The 21,546-nt window shown below is 41.8% G+C and overlaps 1 protein-coding gene across 1 annotated transcript in view; it reads right to left on the bottom strand.

The window, feature by feature from the left end:
- LOC142948356 (cytoplasmic phosphatidylinositol transfer protein 1-like) overlaps positions 1–21,546 on the bottom strand; it is a 54,842-nt gene that overhangs the window by 13,272 nt on the left and 20,024 nt on the right. The gene's annotated exons all lie outside the window — the stretch shown is intronic.

Below are 21,546 nucleotides of genomic sequence, written 5' to 3'. Positions count from 1 at the left end.
TTGAGTTTTAATGAGAAGGAGGGGCTGAAATTAAATAAATCAAAGACACAAAAGAAACCCAACTGGACATGTTTGACAAAAGATTGTAGGTAAGAGAATAAGATGAGAAAAAAAGATGGTTCAATGATGGCCAGTGATGTTCATAATCCTTCCATCTGTTATTAAGCTGTGAACACCATATGCTCCTGTCCTCCACACATGCTTCACTTTAAAGATACATTTTAGAAGTGAGATGCGTTGGGCACTGGTAAAGAAAGAACGCTAAATCAACCCTATTCCCCTGGATTCCACATTGCCTTCTTTTCCCCTGACCTTTACCTGCCAGGGCTATTGGCTGAGCTGCGAAATGCAGGGGAAAATATGAGGTGCTCACCCAAAATAGCACCCGGGGGTTGCCAGCACCTAGCTTCATTAAATTCAATAGAATAAGTATCCAAATAAAGAAAAAGATTGTATAAAAAAAAAAAAAAGCTTGTCTTGTTGATAGTTATTGTAATGCTTAAACAGGCTTTTATTGTCTGGAGACAAGAGTGTAATCATCTGAAAATAGACTCCCACCAGAGGAAAGAGGCTTCAACCTGCTGTAGGACAAGGGTGATGAATTAGAATAGCTTTTGATTAAGGCTGATTAATTCAAATATGGTGCAGGCAACACAAATCACCCTTTTCCTGTTGGTCCAAGTCCTGCCATTTAATGAAAGGAAGCAGTAATCTAAAACTGTCTGTTAATCATGGGCACGCAGGTACATTTAAACCTGGGTCAGAAAGGGTCAAACTTAAAGTATGCAGACAGATAACTTATTATGTACATGTACACTCTCACAACCTAGTAACTACTCATCAAATCAATGCATTGAGATATTAAAATCAACAAGCAATGACTGTTGCATGGAAAACTACCATCAACCCAATAAAAAGGTCTTTCTCAGCACCACAGAGGACACAGAGCAAAGGTGCTGCAGCTGAGTTTGTGACCTTTAATACATAGATTGTGTACATAATAAGGCAGAACTTTGGAGTTTAATAGCCAACGATGGTGTGCATCGGAATTTTCCACACATTCCTGAGCAATGTCTGCCTTATTATCTACACAATATGCATTAAAAGGTCACAATGTAAGCCACAGCACCGTGGCCTCAAAGGTACTGTAGACTAGTTTCACTGTGAAACTTCAAAAGGGCAGCAACGCAATGACTCACTTCCTCTGTATCCGTTTCCTCCGAGGCCTGCCGCTCTCCAGACAATGGTCTACGTGTAAGATTACGGTGTCAAAAAAGGACACGTGTTCAGAAACGCACAGACCACCACGCCTGAAGAAGGTTGTCTGAGCACAACATTCCTCGAATAGAAAGCCAGTGACAGCAGCAGATTAAGATATCAGAGAGGAACACGCAGTGTTTGGCTGACCTCCGTCTCTGTCTGCTGCTGTACATTGTTTACACAGTGACTGCACTGAAGAGCCACAATACCAAAGAGAAATCTCTAAATTGGCTTTGGCTTGGAGCGAGAAACAATTAGGTGAATGATTAGTATAATCAACAGTAAAATAATATGAAACTCCAAATACTTGATACACTTCCTTGAATTCTTAAGCTTAAAATGCCAAAAACAGTTTCTAGCTCCTGGGTTCATGCTGCCCACTAAATATGAGCAGTAGTGTTTAATCTCATGCCTCTGGCAAATATCTTTCTCCAAAAACTGGTTTACCTGTAGAGTAATATAAGGAGATGCGGAAATGGCAGTAAAAATGGTCAGGAATGTTTATTTCCGCACAAATTCGCTATTCCTCACGATTTATAGATAAGGCCAGTTTTTTTTTAAAGTGAGTGCACTAAAAAAAAAAAAAAAAGTTTGAGTAACAGTGATGCATATTATACAAGTTGCGCTTAAAATTTCTCGAAACCAACTTGATCAGCAGTGGCGCAAATTCAAGCAGCCACTAAAAAGTTCAGCAGTAGTTGAGTAAGTGCAGTAGAGTGGAGCACTGCCATGTTGCAAGATTATGAAAGGCATCAAGCAAAAAAGGACATTTTCAGCACTAATGGCACACCCAAAGTGTTTTATAACATTTTGAGTGTTGGCAGGATCAGTTCTGAAATGACCCGCGTCAGCATCAGGCTCTGTACAGCACAGTCAGTACCGCCGTTCTGACATTTACTGAAACAGGGGCAGCCCGTCTGTTTTAGTGACCAGACTTGGGCATGTTAGCCGTTTAATACAGCCTGCCAGTAATGTGTTCACTCTGACCGCTCAGAGTCGGTCACACTAAATACATTATGGGGAATGTCACGAAGATCAGCAGTGAAAATGTACATGCTCTCAAACATGCGTGTTCATTTATTAATGCAGCATATATGAGCTGAAGTTATTACAACACTACTCTCGTACTTTACCGAGTATCAGCCAGAACAAATTGCATAACGTGTTCTTTCAGCATCACCGTCGGCCGATTCAGCCTCCTTTCTACTCAATCGCAGCCACATCAACGAAAAGCTGAACGTTTATTAATGGAGCTGAAGTCTCGAAAGCAAAGGCAGCGTGTCTAAAAATAGCTGTGGCGAGCGCGCCATGTTAAGAGCCACTGTAAATAATGCAGATGCCCTCCATCCCTCTTATTCATGCTACTTACAAAATGGTTACAGAGGCAGTAAAGTGTGACATCAGTCTAATTTAATATCATTTTAGGCACGAGATGTCCTTTTTTCATTCGCTTAGTCTTCTAAAAATATCAAGGACGTGCATACATTATCTCAGCCTCTTATGGGGGGGCCGGTGCGATCATTTGAAAGGTGCGAGGACACCATGATGAATGTGCTCGACCGGCCAACACAGACGTATTAGGGAAGGTTCTCACAACGACGAATAAAAAGCTTGTACTGGCTGGTTGAATAAGCCTGTTATTTCCCCTTCGTTGAAGCAAAACAGGCAATCACTTCAGACAATGCTGCAGCGCTGAAATAGTACCAACTGTCTCTTGTCTGGAATCTTTACAGCGTGATCGATCATTTAGCTACATGACGCAGCCGGCACAAAGAGGCCAGTATTCGATTTGTCTGATGACGGGGCACTCTGGTTTGTTGTTGCTCATTAATCAGTGCCAATAAACTAGAGTGCGTTGTCATCATCACTCCCTATTACAGGGTTCTGGTCTAGGTCGGTGAAACCCAAAATCCACCGGTGCGTTCTGGCTGGTGTGAAATCACAAACTACAACCGCGTGTCCTGCTTGGAAGTGTGATCACAAACACTTCCATTTTTCCCAAAATGGAACAATTGCACAAATACACAGAAGGACTTAGTATTTAAACTTCACAAGGAGCAAAGATGAGAACATATGGTTGAAGAAACTGAAATTTGTCTCGACTCCACCTCTAAAGGTTTCCAACAGGCTGCTGTTAATCAGATGCAACATGTCTCTTTGGACACCAACTTAAACCTTCGTTGCCCGTCATACACCACTCTCCTCTGTTTCCTTGTTTGTTTGAGTGGTTCATTCATGGGGCCCGTTGTTCTGAGCAGCAAATTACTGAATAAAGAAAACGCTCCAGATTCCAAACACACCATGTTTTAAACTCTTAAGTACAAATAGCTCCATTCATTAACTAAAAAAAACACCGGTGTAGTACTGCTCACTTCTCCAAGGGCTTTAAAAGGTCTAGACTGGTTGTCAGACGTACGTAATATGAACAAACAACATTGCAGCGTTAAGCTGTATCAATCAATATGCGGTCTATGTGGACTCCCTCAGCATTTCTGTGCAGTCGATAATGCTACAGCACAAGAAAGTGCAGTGGTCAGTAAAGCTACAGAACTGTTGTTGAGGGGGACGAGAACAGAGAAACGAGGAAGAAAAGAGAGCAAAATAAAATAAGTGGATTAAACAGTGGATGATAAAAATGGGGAATCAGCAGATAGAGAAGAGGGGACAGGAGGAAGGAAAGAAACAGAAAGGGAGAGGAGGAGTTATGATTAGCAGGCTGCACATCACTACATTGCCAGGGCTCAGTGTATAAAGGACGGGGTACTCAAATTAAAGAGAGCAATAAACCAAGAGATGATGAGGATGGATGGGAGAAAGAGAATCATTTTCTGTCCATTGAGAGATGATCTTCCTGATTATTCTGTGCGACTCACTTCTCAAAGACATGGAGGCCTCAAGCACTCGCTTCAGTCAGACAGTGACGGGAGCTTTTCAAGTTTTGATAGCATGTTGACGTGGGACCTTGGATAGGACCAACCATTTACACATTTTTGCAAGTAAAGTCTATTGTTGTTGAGGATTAGCTCCGTTGAGGGTACACATCTTTCATACAACCTAAATATATGTTTAGTCTTTGTTGGTTTACCATTGTGGCATTTTGTTGCCATCTATAATGTGATATTTTGTGAGCAAAGTTTAAAAGAAGTGGCAACCATACCCATCGTTACAATCATTAAAAAGCAAACGCATACGTTCAGTATACCCTTTAGGAGCCAGCAACAGTTTTTTACATTTAAGTAGCATTGCAGAAAGGTCCTCCAACCTCTCCGGGTAGTGAGTATCAATATTACACAACACTTAACAATAGACTACCTTAAAATCCACAAAACCAGCCTGAAAATTAAGAAAATCTGAAACGCTTGCATGAAGGTTTACGGAGCAGAGCCGGATAGTTGTTGGACCCTGGTCGGAGGTGGCTGATGCTACGCTGCGTTCGAGGGGCGGGGCTTAGCAAAGGGTCAATCGAGTTTCTATAACGGCGTCAAACAAAGGCTGACCTAAAGCTGCCCTAACAACATACTGTATAAGTTGCTCAGATGGGATTTTAATTTATCTAGGCGATTCGTTTTATTACATTTTCTAGATCTAGGGTAATCAATCCATCCTGCAGATGCAGCTAACCTTTCAGTGGATGTTAGAGACAGACTATTAAGACATTTAATGAGACATTTTATGCACATTTTACTGTGAAAAGCTCTAAATTTGAAAGCCAGTATTAAATTCAGCCAGATGTTTTCCTAGCTTATTATACACTTTTGCTTTCAGAAACACAGCTAATTGGTTCATTTGACTGAGCGCAAATTATGTGTCACGGGTTGGAATGAAATTTGCATTCACAAATGAGACGCATTGAGTTCCATCATGGTCTGAGGAATACACATAATTAGAGCAAAATGGCGCTTCACACCAGAGGGAGGCAGTAACGCCGAGAAGAACCTTTTACCAAATAAATCATAGAAAAAAAAGACATTTAACATATGATCATTTCTCTCGATTCAGCTTGTATTATTATATTCCAGTAATCTATTCTACATTGTAAAACCTTGAGCATACAGAAGTCGTTAACATCAGCCGAAGACTGAGGCCAGTGAGGACTTAATTAACCTACAGTCAAACAGCACCTCAGCACACCTCTCAATTTGAAGTGAAGTAGGCTAATAGCCAGCCACACTAAAAGCTTCTCTAATCACCGTGTTCCACTTGTACAGGGGCCACACGCTAATGCCCTCCGGGAGCACCACGGCAGCCCAACAGAGGGGCCCTGTTTGCACTTGGAAGGTAAACACAGACAACTTATTAGAGCATCTTTGAAAAATGTAAACCATTCTTGCTGCAGAGCTCATGTGATTTTACTTGCTCATGTTCTGCCTGAAAGAGTGGAACGGCTACAGAGGACTGTGAAAGCAGAAAAATGATCCACGGCTCACAGCTTGTGAAAATGAGCTCAGTGTGCTTTCCTTGGTTACCCAGTGAATGACTGTGTGGGAAGCACGTATGTACATAGTGCTATTACGATCACACGCTGACGACCTGTGGTAACGCACGCAGAAAGGTGGACTATTTTATTTATAGTAATCCTTAAGAAAAGAGATTTGTTTCCTAGAAGACAGCCCACATCTTAGTAAAAGTACCCAACTCCTACCTTTGTATTACTCTTGTGGATCAAGACTGAGACCAGTCCATTGAAATCCAATTTGTTTTGCAGATATTCTTTACTTTTTATAGCCTGCATTAGGCTCAATGAGCCCGTGGGGAGTGAATGCTCTTATCAGTATTAGAGTATCATTCATTCATTCATTCTGTAGCCATTTACTTGCCTACTATGTTGTTTGTAGCAGTTCTTAAGTTTGTAATGACAACGCTTAAGACCCACTGTCTCAAAAAATAAGTTGCAAAACACTTAAAGGCCACAGTCATGAGCCATGTAAAAGTTATTACTGGAGTATCAATAGCTCCAATACCTCCTCTAGCAACCACCTATGCAACTAGAAAGCTGCCCGTAAGTACAAGTACCTATAAGCAGTACTGGTATGAATCAAACTAACAATGTCCTCCCCGAGGGGGAATCTGTCACCTTAAAAGAATAAAAGCCCATCTCCTGCTCCCCACCTGAAGATGTAACATTGCCACAACACTGTAAGATCTGATCAGCCTCTCATACTGAAGGAGTCATGGGGCCAGGATTGATGCTGGGGCAGGTCAGGGGCACACATTAACAAAAACAAATGAGTAAGTCAAATCTTAAAAATTCAATTGTAAAAAGAAAACCTGGTGCTTTATTATCTAATCAGCTCTCCCTTCTCACTGCCACAAACATTCAGCCCTTCATACTGATGGATGGCTGCATTAGCAGGGCAATAGTGGCTTGAGTAATGAAGGACTATGGTGGGAATGTGGACAGAGGAGCAACATTACACCAGACCGAGTTGACCGATATCAGGAAACAAGAGGAATAAAGCCTTACTGCTGGAACACACCGTTTATTTGTTGGCATTCATACACAGACCAATTTTAAAATGCATGCTTCAGCTGATTAACTGTTTATTCCTCCTAAAATTGGCAGAGAAATCACTTGAAAAGAAAACATCCGGATCCTTTGGATTTTTCCCTTGTGACTTTCAGGTGATCCTAGTTAACCCAGGGACCGAGTGACCTCGTTGGCTCCATGAAACAGTGATTTGTTCAAACAGCTCAACAATTTGTTGCTTTACCCGGGAACAGTGTTGATCTCCACCCCGCCACAAGTGTTGCTAGAAAGTGTGTGAGATCTATTGTGAGCCAACAAACTGCCAGAATACACACACTTTTTTTTTTTTGTTGTTCATTTATCTTAAGTGGTAGAATTAATTCTCTCAACCTATGAAGGAACTCTTAATCCGTCACTTTTGTTCAGTTTTCCGAAAAATTCTAAATCAATAAATTTCAAGATACACGTTTTTCATATACACCCTGAAAATGGATATAAAAACAAAACAAAAACTTTAATCTCTTTCTCTGCTCTATAAAGTTTGTAGCTAGGATTGCATTAGTTCGCAGCCTTTCATACATCCATTTATTACACACTTAAATGTTTAAATATACACAATCCCATACTGCTGCTGTGGGCCAATCACTTTGCAGTTTCATTACTTATGATGGCAAAGACACTCACACACCATCTTCTTCCTGTTTTGTGCAGATTTAATCAACTGGGCGGCAGTGTGCAGCACACTGGGCTGCTCTCTCCACATAAGATTATCCTTCAACAGCCAATAGGTGGACCAGGAGTGTAATTAGTGTATGTATATATGCATGTGTGAAGGCAAGAGAGTAGACACAAAGGCCAAATGAACAAGACAACAAAAGGATGATGGTGTTGCCAAGCCTGAACAATCTGAGCAACATAAAACACAAGAAAGCAACCTGCAGGACAGGGAAACATCCTCAGTAAATCGATCCTACCCTCAACAAGAAGCATCACAGTTCTCCCACCTAGCCTGCTGCTTTTGCCGTTTTATTGTCAAAGCCAACCTGTTATTTAGGAAAGTCAAAGAATGTGCTCCGTTTATGCAGAAATCAAAACCGTGGTGCTTTTTTTTTGTGGAGACTAATTTCATAGACAGGAATGAGCCTTTTTACAGTTCTTTTTCTCACCTTTTGGCCTGGACTACATGATTAGGGCAGGCCGATAAATAAAGTAATCCATGACTGAGAAGCAACTTTCCATCTCTGTCGCCATGTTTCAGGTCACACATTTTTATACACTTTAAGTATTTCATTAGAAAAACTGTACGGAAAAGCCATAATCCCATGAAACGTCTTCAATTGCGAATAAAGTTTTAAGCTCGCTTGCGGTGGTTTTTGCCTTTGTCAAAAAAGAGTTGATGTGCTAAAAATAGATTATGGAAACGTAGCGACATTTAACTTGCGTGACTGATCAGCCGTTTCTGCTGTCTGTCTTCTTGGATAAGAGAGAATTAAATGTCCAATAGTAGTATTTTACCTTAGTTTTCCGTGTTAGCAAAAAACATAAAGTACAGCTGAGGCTTATGGAAGTGCCATTATTTTTGCAAAAATGTTGTCATAAATCAAAGTATTGGATGATTTATTCTGATTTATTCTGAGGAGGGCACGAATGTGTGTCAAAATGCATGGCAATCCAATAGTTGACACTTTTCACTCAGACCATAAATGTCAGCCTGCTGATGCAGCTAGTTTGAAGTCAGGACAATTCATCAAAACAAAAATGTTTTACATTGATTTTGACGGCTACTCCGTTGACCTTTAAGAGAAAAAAAAAAAAAAAGTGTGGTGAAGTGCCCACCTGTGACTCAACCCGATACCTGTCAGCTTCAAGTTCCTGCTAATGTGGGATAAAGTGCCGGCCAGCTGAGGCATACGCCCGAGAGAACGTACGCCTCCCCTCGGCCACAACTATTATTATTCATCACATCATCACACGCGCAGACAGGCCTGTGCACACGCAGATGATGCACAGTACACATTTAAACAGACAAATCCAATGCCAGTGACAGGTGGACGGATGCTTTCCTGTGACGAGCATGTTGGTCATGACAACATGCGTCAAAGAAAGTACTCGCGAGAGAAATGTTTAAACTTCGATTTAGACAAGAGTGTATTTCATCAGGGACCTTTCCAGGTAGAAGTCTCAAGGTTGTTCACATAGAAATTTCTAAAACTTTAAAAATAACATTTTACTTAATGCCAGTCCGTCGTTAAACCGCGGGAATAAAAAGACTGAAAAGGCTTTGCGTCATTATACCACGGTGATGGGAAACACTCGAGTCCGATTGGCCAGGAGTGTGCATTATTTTCAGATTCCGGCACTGCTCTAACTAAGCATCCAGATAATGGCTCTAAATTGGTATGCACAGGCATGTGGACGCAGCTTGGCAGATCTACATGGAGTACAAAAGGTAATCCATTACTGGCAATGTGCTGTCCCGTGAGCAGAGGGTGAAGCATTCAAGACATGCCAGACTGTTTGGCTGATATTTCCACATTAATATTTCCCTCAACAGCGAATTCAAATGCCAGCTTGTCAAGATGATGTTACACCTGTCCGGACTGAAAAATGCTCGTAACGGCAAAAGGAAATTTAGTCAAAACCCCCGGCCTGAATGGAGCTGGGGTGGAACCCAGTTAGCTGTTGGCGTTGAGGTGAAGGTCATGGTAGTGTGCTGTGAATTGCAGATCGGCGCCCACAGCTGCTGCAGCCTGTGTGTGTGTGTCGCAAGAGAGTGGTGTGAAGCGCACTTTGCAACATGCCACTACATCGACTGTGTAGTTACTTTATGAGTGATGACCTGTATTGACACACACGGCAGCTACCATTTGTATGTTGGTTTGTTTTTCTTTCTACATCAGCACTGAATGACGCATCATTTAGCACATTTTCACAGTGCTACTTAACTGATCATAGAGTATGAACAACAGCCCACATGGGATGTGGAAAGCCTTTTGGGAGAAACATGAATGTTATATTAGGCTGCATTGACCTACCGCTTACCTCCAGAGTAGTTACCAGTAAATTATGTTTCTTCACAGTTTTGAATTTAGAAAATCGTTCAGTCTAAGCCAGTTGCTGAAAAGCTTATATCCTGCTGACACGGTTGCTTCTATATGCATGACCTCTGGATTTTTACTGTTCGTCATAACTAGTTTTTATCCGTGATCAACAGTTTCACCATGATTTATCTTTAGGACCGCCTGTTAAAAAATACAAAGAGACAAATACGAATGTATAGGAAAGGTCAGAAGTTTCAGTCATTTGGGAGTATAGAGAGATTGCAAGATACATTTGAGGGGTCGCAAGATGAGGGAAGTATTTCTGCTACACAATGTTATGTTTATCTTTTCATGCATTACTTTAATTGTTTTATACTTGTGGATGACTGGATCATTTTACATCTTTAAAAAAATAATTTCAACTATCAGAACTGGTAGACCTATGCTGCTGTGGCGATGCATTGAATCCACTGGCCACAAGGCTGTACATTGTAGAACATTTTTATACTTTCAAAAACATTTTTTAAATATTTTCTAATATTACAATCTTCCCTACAAGAGCTAAGTGCAACCCTCGCTGTGGGATGGCACACAATCATCTCATGATAAGAGCTCTCAAATGGACTCATTATTTCATAAAAGCATTGCAACTGAAATCTAATTGGAGGGGCAGTGATTATAATGTCAGATTACAACACAGCCTTGGGTGCGGGTGAATTATGATTCAACAGGAATGTTAAATGTGGAATAAACTAAAAACTTTCAAGCAGGACTCTAGTATAACATTCATGATGGGGCTTGATTTTCAATATCATAGGGAGACAAAGAAAAAAAAAAAAAAAAGGAGTAGAGCCTTGGGCTCCTTGAAAAGAAAAATGGATACAAGCAGAGGGGGAGACAGGTGGTAATATGTAGAGCAAGGCGGGACCAAGCCAAAATGGAGAGAAGTCAAAGAGGGGGAGATAATGGAAGAGAGAGGAGGGAAGAGACACAAGACACATGACATGAGTGATGGAGCGAAAAAGGATTTGAAAGAAGGACTGTAGAACGTTAGAATGCTAAATGAATGTGTAGAGAATAAAAAGGGAGAATAATAAAGAAAGGCACTCCACATTAATGTTGCAAACGGGAGGCAAGTACTTGTGTGTGGAGAGAGAATACGAAGGAGGAGAGGCAGCGGATGATGGGAGAGTCAAGACAAGGAGTGTGAAAGAGTAAAAGAGAGACTGAACAAGCATGAAGGGTGTTATGTGACAAGAAACGAGGAGGAAGAGGATGGTGCCCGACTCAGATCCTGCCTCCTTGTCCTCGCTGGCCAACACAGGGACTGTAAATCCCCACGAAACTTGAGAGGATGTAAACAAACCATTAGCCCTGGTCTGCCAGAGGGACAACCACCCTACACACACAGAAGCATTGCACATGCAACACATGCAAACAGGCGTGAATGTGCAGACATGCTCACCTTCGTAATACACGCGTGCAAAACCAGTGTGCAAGTCAACAAGAGAAAGTTCATTCAGAAAAAATTGAAGCACGATACTCAACGTTTTAGGCCTAAATCGATAATATTTCAGTAAAATCCAATGACACATCGGTAAAGATGTATTAAAACATGATATAAACCTGTCTCATGTGCATGTATATAGAAAGCAAATGGCATTCAAGCCACCAACCGACAGCACTACAAAAACCTGTGATTTATAGGAAGGCAGCGACAGTGAGTGGACCCCATTAAAGAGCCATAAAGCCTAGTGACGAAGGAGGGGGGGAGGGGGACTAATGAAAGTACCCTCTGTGTAGAGTACCCTCTGTAGCCACGAGCTGAAGACTTTCATATGCTTTTACACAACCAAACACCACATTCTGTTCAGTTCTATCCATCTCAAAGTCTCATTCGCCCTCCTCGTGTCATCGGTCTTCTGTCACTTCTCTAATTTGTCCTCTAAATTTCCTTCGCTCTCATCGTGCAATTTTCGTTTCACCTCCATGCCATACTCCAGGGCTCTTAGTGTGAAAATGGAAGACAGATTGAAAGTCTTTTTTTAATTAATGGCAAAACGCTTGATATTCTCTTCACACTGTTTAGATCGTCAAATTATTCTGTTTAAATTTAAAGTGACATTTTAGTTTTCCCATGCAGCTCTGGAAGGTAACAACTTAGAAGTGAAGTTTGTCTGTGGTCGTCAGTTAAAGCACTTTCTCTCCCATTTCTCACTGCTCAGAGGCGTTAACACGCATGTACACAACACACACACACACAGGCAGTGCAGAGTGACTACAGCAGGCAGGAAACAGACAATATAACAGCGATAGCTCTGGGACATAGACGGACACTATGCACATTGGCTTGCAGTTGTATCTGCATTGTGTGCTTTTCCACCTCCTTCGCGCCATTTTGCCAGGATGACATTCACACAGCTAGAAATGACTAACGCTGCGCTTCTGTTACACTTGCAGTGGCACGTGGTCGTCGTCTGCTCTCTACCGCTGTGCGTCTGTGCTGTCCGTGGTGAAACACTGTGCACCAACATACTCTGTTTATTGCACCATAGATAAGTCAAAACACAAGAGACTCTCAAACTGAGCTGGAACTTAACAAGTGCACATATTTGGTAAATGACATTAAGAAACCGTCTGCTACTAAATTAACCTGAGAAATCGCATCAACTGGATTATTTTTGTACTTTTGCTAAAGCCAAGAATCGAGTTTAGGATTAACAACAGACATGGTTTTCTTTGCTGCACATCAATGTGCCGTGTGCTCGCACAGACATTTGTGTGTCCTTTGCTGCCTAAATTCATACATTTTCAAAGATCTGATCACTGGGTAAATCACAGGCTCGTAAGTAAACACAGGTTTTGTGTGATAAGAACCGACTGTAGGAAAGGGAGATGAATAGAGGAGTAAGAATGAGTCAGTGTGAGTGTGAGTGTGTGTGAGTGTGAGTGTGAATTAATCTAATGGCTCAGTGTAGGAGTGGAGGTGAATGGTTTATGCCGCACAGGGATGTTGTGAATAGTGGAGTGAGAGAGCGAGTGAACATCATTTAAATGAAAAGGTCAGGATGGGTGATGGCAGCTTTGATGGGAATCCCTACTGGGAATATGTGTGTGTGTGTGTGTGTGTGTGTGGTAGCAGCTACTGTGCTATTTTTAGCCGTGTTGGTTCAAGTTTGACTTCTCCGTTGGGGACTAAGGACAGTCAATTTCCCTGCCTCCTCCTCTTTCCTCTCCCTTTGTCTTCCTCCACTCCTCGTGTGTCCTTTTAACAATCTCTCTGCGTTTCCTCTGTCGCCAGTTGCTGACAGTCAGGAAACCACATCATGAGATGTTCAAGGATTTTACCATCTTACCTTCCAACCTCGTCATTACCAACTGAACCCGATGAGACTACTGGTCTGATACTCTATGAATTAAATTACGTCAATCAAGAGCTGTATTTACATGGAGCTTTTTTAAAACCACCAACAATTAGAATAGGCCTCTTAACATTAATGATGGATGTCAGCATATGCGATACCAAAGCCCTGAAACTGGTAAGCCCAACTGGAATCCAGGCATCACCGACGTCGTTAATTACACCTGTGCTCTTTCAGCTCTTTGTAATTAGTGTGTACACATGATCGACACACGCCCTTCCACACAAACGTCTAAAATGTAACAGCAGGGTGGACACAGCTGACATTAATTGAATTAATGAGTTTGATTTAGGGGCGTGAGACAGCAAGCACGAACACCAATATTAACCATTGCATTGCCCATAAATAATTCTATAAGCAACTGCTGTGTGTTCCATGATGCCACAAGGGCAGTGTATCCTTTTAGCTTGCTTTACAGTTCATTTCATTTCTCATGAGGCGTCACACTTTAGAATCGTGTCAGTTCTCATCGGTTTCCAAATGCTTATTAGCCAAAAATACAAATCAGTGTATAAAGATTAAGTGTGTACTACACCAACCGAACACCAGTTTGACACATCCTGCACAGTGTCTAATTGGAGCAGCTGTGCAAACACCTGCAGGACAGGTTTATTTTGAGACTTAGTTGGATACCACTTTCAGTGGCCGACCACTTTCAGCCCCAGTGATGTGGAAAACAGACTGTCCATCCCTTTGGAAACAAACTGTCATCTAAACAGTTATAGTTCAAACTGTATCGTTACAAATTATTTGAATCCACCAAACGGCAACAACTACAGTCCATTGTATGATCTCGTATTATTTAGTGGCAGGATAGATCTTTTAACTTCCCAAAAAAGCTTCCAGAAAAAACTATTACTGGGATGGATTAGTATTTCACAAGTCAAAAATTGATAAACAGCAACTTCCATCAGCTGTGAACACAGCATTAGCTATGGGAAGTCACAGAAAAACAGCCTTCCCTGCACCCCTCTTGACCCTCACGTCAGCCCTCCTCTGACCCCCGTTCCTTATTCAGTAATAAACAGAGGTGTGCCGACCATACATACTGTATGCTTCCCTCCTTTTACGTCTTGCCATTTTTCTTCCCTCCTCTCCCCATCTCTGTCACTCTTACCTTTACCATCCATTGGCTTCTATGTCACCCTCTCATGACCTGTGCATAACTGACGCAATGGACGTGCGAGTGGCACGCTGGGCTATTGCATAATCACAGTTCGGATAGTGTTACTGTCCACGGTGGTGTGATCCTACACGCACTAATGATTCACGACGCAACGTGACAGCATCGGGTAGTCAGCTGAGGTCGATGTCTCATCAGCCGTGCTCACAATCGTACCTCTGGCATCAAGCATGTTATTTTAGCAAAGATAATGAAGCCCTAAAGAACTACAAAACACAACATTTAAAACCCTGGATTGAAAATACTGGTTTAATGCAGAACAGTATTGGCTTAATGCTGTATTGATATTCAATAATATGCAAGTGATTTGTTTGAGGTTGGGAGCTGCATGAACCCTGGTGTGAAACGGGCTGGTTTACAACAAAAGATTTGTCCTAATAACAAGCTGAGAGAAATCAATAGTGTATTATTGGGGCAGAGGGGAAGGAGGAATTTAAGTCTTTAAAAAAAAATAATCGATACAAGATTCAACTGTACGGCCGAGGTTAAATATTGATCCCCAAAGACTAATATCTGAATAGACAGATTTAATAGATCTTGACAGTAACAGATATGACCACAAGGTATCCAACTTTGACAATGTCCCTTAAGAAAAAACAAAAAAAAAAAGGAAAAAAAAAATAAAACGTGTTGGCCAATTAGTCTGAACAGTGCATTCCCCCCTCCCCCTTTAATCCAAAAGGTCAAACCAGAAGATTATTACAAATGTAATTTTTAAAAAACACTAAGGAGTCGCAACAACTAATCTCTATGGACATAATCACTGCAGCCGATTATGCAGTCACAGCAAGCAGTAGTTGCAGCTACGCCTAAATTAATTCAGCTGTCCCCCATCAAAGTCGGATTGTCCAGAGTTCCATAAACAGGACAGCTGGTTTGGTGGACGCAGGTGTACTGAAGCTCGTTACATACTAAGCTGCTTTGACACATGGTGATTGAGATGCATCCCCAGTAACCAACGTCCAAGTGGCCTTGAGATAGGAATCCAATTCTGAAATAGTCCAGTTTAAAGACTAGATAGAGCAAGAACCAACAGATATGTTGCCACCAAGACTCCGAGAATAGATGGCAGAGGGCCAGGTGTATTATGTCATTCGTTTTCCTACTCAGAGGCCTGGACCTTATGCTCCATTTTCAGCTTCAACTAGCCAAACAGGTAGGACATTAGTAATGCGACTGGCTAAGAGGATCAACACATCCTTCCATTTTATATTCTACTTTCACCGACCCTTGATGCATACAGTGCTGCACTTCTATAAAATGAAAATAGGTGGTGTGCTTCGATACACCTGCACTGACCTTTCACCCCTGACCTGGTTATTTGCCGATACGGCTCTGCAAGTGTGAGTGAGAGAGAGACCCAGAGAAAGATCTTGAAGAACTGAAACTTTAAAAAGGAAGTGAAAATGGACCATTTACCAAAATAGGTTCTCAATAAAAAATGTATATATATATTATAATATAATTATAATATATATATATTATAATATAATTATAATATATATATATTATAATATAATTATAATATATATATATATTATAATATAATTATAATATATATATATTATAATATAATTATTTTGGTTTATCCTGATCTGGACCACAGTGGAACTTGTTTTTGTATTCGCCTCGATTCATTTTAGAGTCACACTGCCAAGATAACGTAAACGGGCGTTATATAAATATTGTGCTGTGGAACTGCTGCTCATGCCTCAAAATCGGCCTTGTGACGCCCATATAGTGCAGTGCGAGTTGCATTTGATTAGTTTTGTTGCCATGAATCGGCACCTTTAAATGCCACCATTCCAAATGAACTAAAGAACTGCTCCAGGGTTCAAATAAACTGCTACAAAGATTACCGACGTGAACAATGTCGGTTTTTACCATTGCCTAATTAGCTCTGCTGGAAACATTTCTCATTGGATCGATGCAATCTAATCGTGTGGTTCTACTCTGTGCATTTTATGCTTGTGTAACTGTCTAAATGTGTCCCTTATGCCACATCTATGCAGCTGACCGTTAAAGGAAAAATGCCACTGCACACTTGTTAAGACAAATTCACTCACAAATGTACACACACGGACTTTGTGGCGCTACCAAGGCAACCCAAACACAAGAGCTAATTATAGTTATAGCTGAAGACTCCGGCACACAAACGCATACTCCGGCACACTCATATGGACAAACACAATGAGCAGCAGGGCAAGCTATCTTCAAGGAATCCACATCCTTATGGGCTTTGTCTCAACAGATATCACACCTGCTCAATCTGATGCTATCTAGAGAGGTGTGTGTGTTAGGGGGGGCATTAATGATATATGTATGAAGGAGTGAAAGTGCCTCATCGTATTGTTAGTAACAATCCTGATTTACCTGCATCCGTTTCCACCATGACATGGGTACAACTGGAACACGTGCTGATAATTAGGTCATATTTTGAAACTAATCACTCCACCAGAACATCAAGCTTCTGTGACACAAACAGCAACAGTATCTTTCTATATTCTAATGAAAGCACGTTATGCCCTGCCATCCTACTAGAGTAAGTACTAAAATGATTACACAAATGAACACGTGTCTTCGACTGTTGCAAATTTCAGTAAGCCGAAAATATGCGGGAGGATGTACAACGCACAATATACGGCCTGACTGACAGAACAAACGGTACCCTCAGTGAAAACATTTCAATAATCAGGCTTCTGCTGCTGAATTCACACAAGTATTCCCTTGGGTGCTGCGCCAACAATCATACTGCTCAGTGGTTTGAAGCGCACCACAGAGAAGGATGGAAAGCAAGCCGAAAGCGACGATTAAATATATAATTAGGCTATCCTGTTACAAAAAAATCCTGTGTGTTTTATTAGATTCAAATTCCTGCATTCTGCCTCCGCACAATTACATGGCCTTTTAAAGGATGAACATTTGCTCACACACCTATAAATGAACTCTTATTTTCTGAAACTGCATTTCTTTCTCCCTGCCTTTCATTATCGCATCTCTTGAAAATCTAAATCCATGGATTGAGGCTTTCAAGGTACCTTTTTAAGTTCTTAAGTTATTTGCATCTATTTATCTTGAGAGAATCTTCCCATTTTCACTCGTTAAAGCCCGAGCAGCACACACAGTAAAACAACCCCATAGCACCCGATATTAAAGAGAAAATATTCAACTTTTTTGCCTTGAAGCAGGATGTACACCGTCTGTACTTCTAGGCCTGAGTTGGTCAGATGTGCACTTCAGCACTTGTCACTCATCGCGCCAAGTTGTCTACCTTGAAAACAGCTTCTAGCCTGAAGCTGAGGTAACTGACGTCTATAAATCCAGCACAGGCAAAGCCGAAAGGGACCGCTGCCAAACTGACAGGGCTCAGTGTTTCCCCATTAATTACATCCACTGTGGCAGCCCGCCACAATCTTATTTGCCCAGCCACATAATGTAGCGAAGATGTTTTTACACGTCCATGGATGGACTGGCTGCATGGCCTCGGCCTCCGTGCAGTGTGTGCAAAGGCCCGAGGGAGGGGGGGGGGGGGGGGGGGGGGGGCGGGCTACTGGCTCCGGAGCATCCATCGCCCGGACTTGGCTGCTCTCCGGGGCCTTAGACTCGGTGCTCGCTGTGCCCTCTCTTCCTGGAGGGGGCTCCCAGCGCCAATGTTAACGAAGATTGACGCATTCAAGTTTAAAAAGTAATTTTTCAAATTCCAGGGAATTATGCCCTTGAACCCCCTAGAGGGTCTGGTCTCACAAAATCCTTTGGGAAACCATATCATAAAGGTTAAGGGTTAAGACTTAACATCGATATTAATTTAATGGTTAACATTACTGTAAACATATGCAATCCGACACACACGCACCAGTGCTTATAGCCATGCGCCGCCGCATCATGGGCCCTGCAGATGCTTTCCACTAAATAGAAAATAAGGGTTATGGCAAGAAATGTGACACTCTCTCACACACACACCATTAACCTCTGACTGCAGTGAGAAAAAAAAAAACCTGGAAGAAAAAAACTCAAAAAAGGAATGACGTACTTCGCTTGACACAGTCGGTTAGCTGGAGGCTCACTGGAACGTAGATGTCAGCATTTCTACAAGTGTGCGCGTGAGTGTGCACGAGGGCAACGTGCCAAGGCCAACCACTTGGGCTGCAAACACATTTCAGCACCTTGGACAGTTACAGTTTCCTCACAACGGGAAAGTGGGTGCAGTCATTTATAAGCTGTGTTGACACTGCATTCACTTCTCCTTACTTGTGTATGAAGCACTGTTCACACGGCACCCTTCAAACCCAATCTGTTTTTCATCACCCATGCTATGTGTGCTTTAGGTTTACAGAACAAACATGCACATTACCAACCATTATGAGAGGTAAATCTACAGTATTCTCAAAACATTACACCCTGGCCACCATGAATAAAACACATTTCTGCATTAGAGAGATGTCAGTTTGATTGCACGGTTATTATTAGATGACTTCTGAGTTCACTGAAAACCAGTAGGTAATTTGCGCGAGAGTTGACATGGCTGACTCAGAGAATTACAATTGTGGACAGATTGATAATTAGAATTACAGATCCAACCGCTGTGCATTTAATCCCGTTAAAATTGGACTGAAGCCTGCAGTCTGACGGGCACAGAGTGAAATGAAACAGCTGCTGGCAAAAAATGTGGAAACGTGAATCCTCTGGCTGCAGAATGATTGCTCGTATGCTGGGCGAAGTGCAGTTTGAATCAGGGATTGAACGAGTAAATGGATTATAAACTAGAATACGAGACGCGCATTAATGGATACCTTCCCCATCGATTGCCAGTATCCTCAAGAGAGCAGAACGCAATGGAGCCATGAGACTAAAGGTGTTATCACTTGTAAAGAGCCCGTCCAAGTGAAGACGTGAGAACAGGACGATGAAAAGCAATTGAGATTTTTGGGGTTGCACAAAACAAGCAATGTGAAGACACAATTTGTTGACGTTCTACAGACGTAACGATTACTTTATCAACCAAAAACTAATATTTTGCACATTAAACCCTTTACCTTTAAACTAAGTCCAAGAATACACCAAACGGCACAGACCGATGGCATCTAAAAGTGTAACCAAGCATCTGCGGGGAAGCAAAAATCACACTATAGTTTCTCTTTGTGAACCTTTACACATGGCGTGCGTCTTTGTGAATGAAGGCACAGAGTCTGCTTTGGGAGTGAAGAGCAGGTGGGCGTTTAAAAATAGGTCCGTACGTACGACAACACAGACCATCTTTCTTTAGCTATGTGCTCTTACGCTTAGATGTTCGCCGTGGAATTTAACAAGGAAATGTCAGCAGTCATCGGCGTTGAGGGGGGGTGGGGGGAGGGCTTTGAAAAACAGGACAGGTGGGGGGGTCTCAGGGTGGCAGTGGGTCAAATGGACGTAAAGTTCACACCGACAGTAACACTGAAGGCCACACAAAAGGACAGACGCATGCACACAGCAGCACAGTATAAACTCGAGACGATGACACATGCACGCATACATTTTGTTAAACTGCTGAAGATGTTATAATCAAAATGTCTTCCCTAATCCTCATTAAACTGAAGAGTTTGATGGATTTATACAAGGACAATAATTACCGCGCAGGCAGTCTCATCCCAGCACTGCTTTATTAAAATGGATTCACCCCGAGGTCGTTATATTTACCAGGGGGAACAGTTTATTAATTAAAATGAGACCCCCAAATAAAACCAGAGCTGTTCGAGCTCTGAATGGAAGTGAAAATTCCCGAACATCGTGAAACTACACACTGCAGTGTACTTCAACTCAAGTGTACTTTCTGGATTAGTTGGTTGCTACTCCAACACCTACACTTAGACAGGCAACCAACAGAACCATTACAAGCTTTTGAGCAACAAACCCTCTGACCCCCTGCCTGGATAAGAGAGGCACAAACACATTAGACCGCACCAACAAACCAACCAAAGAGTGAGGAATAAAAAGGCCTGAGGACCCAGGAACAGTGGAAGCATAGAAATAAGCTTAGCTGGCACTGTATCAACATGAACCAAGGCTTTTCTAAAATCTCTCTTTTGGAAGACCACAGAGCTTTCCGGGAAGCAAAGAATGGACTTTATTTTCCAGGAACTGGCCAATTTGGAGGTTGATGCCGATTGCCATGGCGATGCGTAAAGGTCAGAGGTGAGGAGCCGTATCGTAAAGCATGTCTGAACGCCACAATGAAGATGCAGAGAAATGTGATAACGGACTACTTACCCACTAGATTACTCGAGGTAATCGTCACCTTGAGCAGTAATAAGACACACAAAAAATATATTAAAAAAAAAATAAAATAGTACGCACACTACTGCAAACATGCACGTAGAGGCCTTTCACCAACCAAATGAATGGCAGTCAGCAGGGCTTCAGTATGTTAGGAATGTTGAGCAACATGTTAACACACTCCTCTCCCTTCCCCGTTTTCTCACTTGTGACTGGGCTCAGTGTTTGTGCGTGGCCTCTACCATTAGGCTACTGATACTCAAGTGTGTGTCTTTTTAGTTAAACTACATGAATCCCATTATGTGCAAAGACTTTAGTCTCAAGTGTTCTCATGTGGGATTATGGTCAACTCCAGCAAACGTTATAGACATGATGCTGTAAAAGAAATCCACAACACAGCACACGCCCTGATTATTCATTCAGTTCAAGAGTTAAATATAAAGGAAAAAGAAAGATGAAAATGGCACAGAGAAAATATGAAATGAATGAAGCTGCCAATTTCTTTCTCATCATCCATTAGCATTAGAGACATTTTTAAATGAACAGAGTGGCTTGTCAGCTTCAACTCAAACAAACTGTATTTCCTTGAAACGAAAAAAGGTTTTGCGAGTGTTAAAAGCAGCATTAGAAAAACGCTTTTAGAATTTGGCAAGTTTATATTGATGTCTATTGTGTCTGCTCATTGTAGCCATTTTAACGTTTCAGGCAGAAACAACACAGAAGAACTTGACTATATTTAAAGTAGTGCTTCTAAACTTAGGTCACCTTGACAGTGGGTTGAGTCAGTCAGCCACTGCGTCATGACAACAGTCTTGGTGTAAATCACACGCAGTGGTGTGCAGGCCGTGTGACAGTACAGGCTGAGGGCTGCAGAGCACAAAGGAGAGTGTGTGCTCTCCTTTACCCCGCCACCTGAAGGTAGAT

Source organism: Anarhichas minor, unplaced genomic scaffold (genome assembly GCF_050575085.1).
Source record: "Anarhichas minor isolate MPS153535 unplaced genomic scaffold, ASM5057508v1 ptg000012l, whole genome shotgun sequence".
In the NCBI taxonomy this organism is placed as follows: domain Eukaryota; kingdom Metazoa; phylum Chordata; class Actinopteri; order Perciformes; family Anarhichadidae; genus Anarhichas; species Anarhichas minor.
This window is presented reverse-complemented; position numbering and strand designations above follow the sequence as displayed.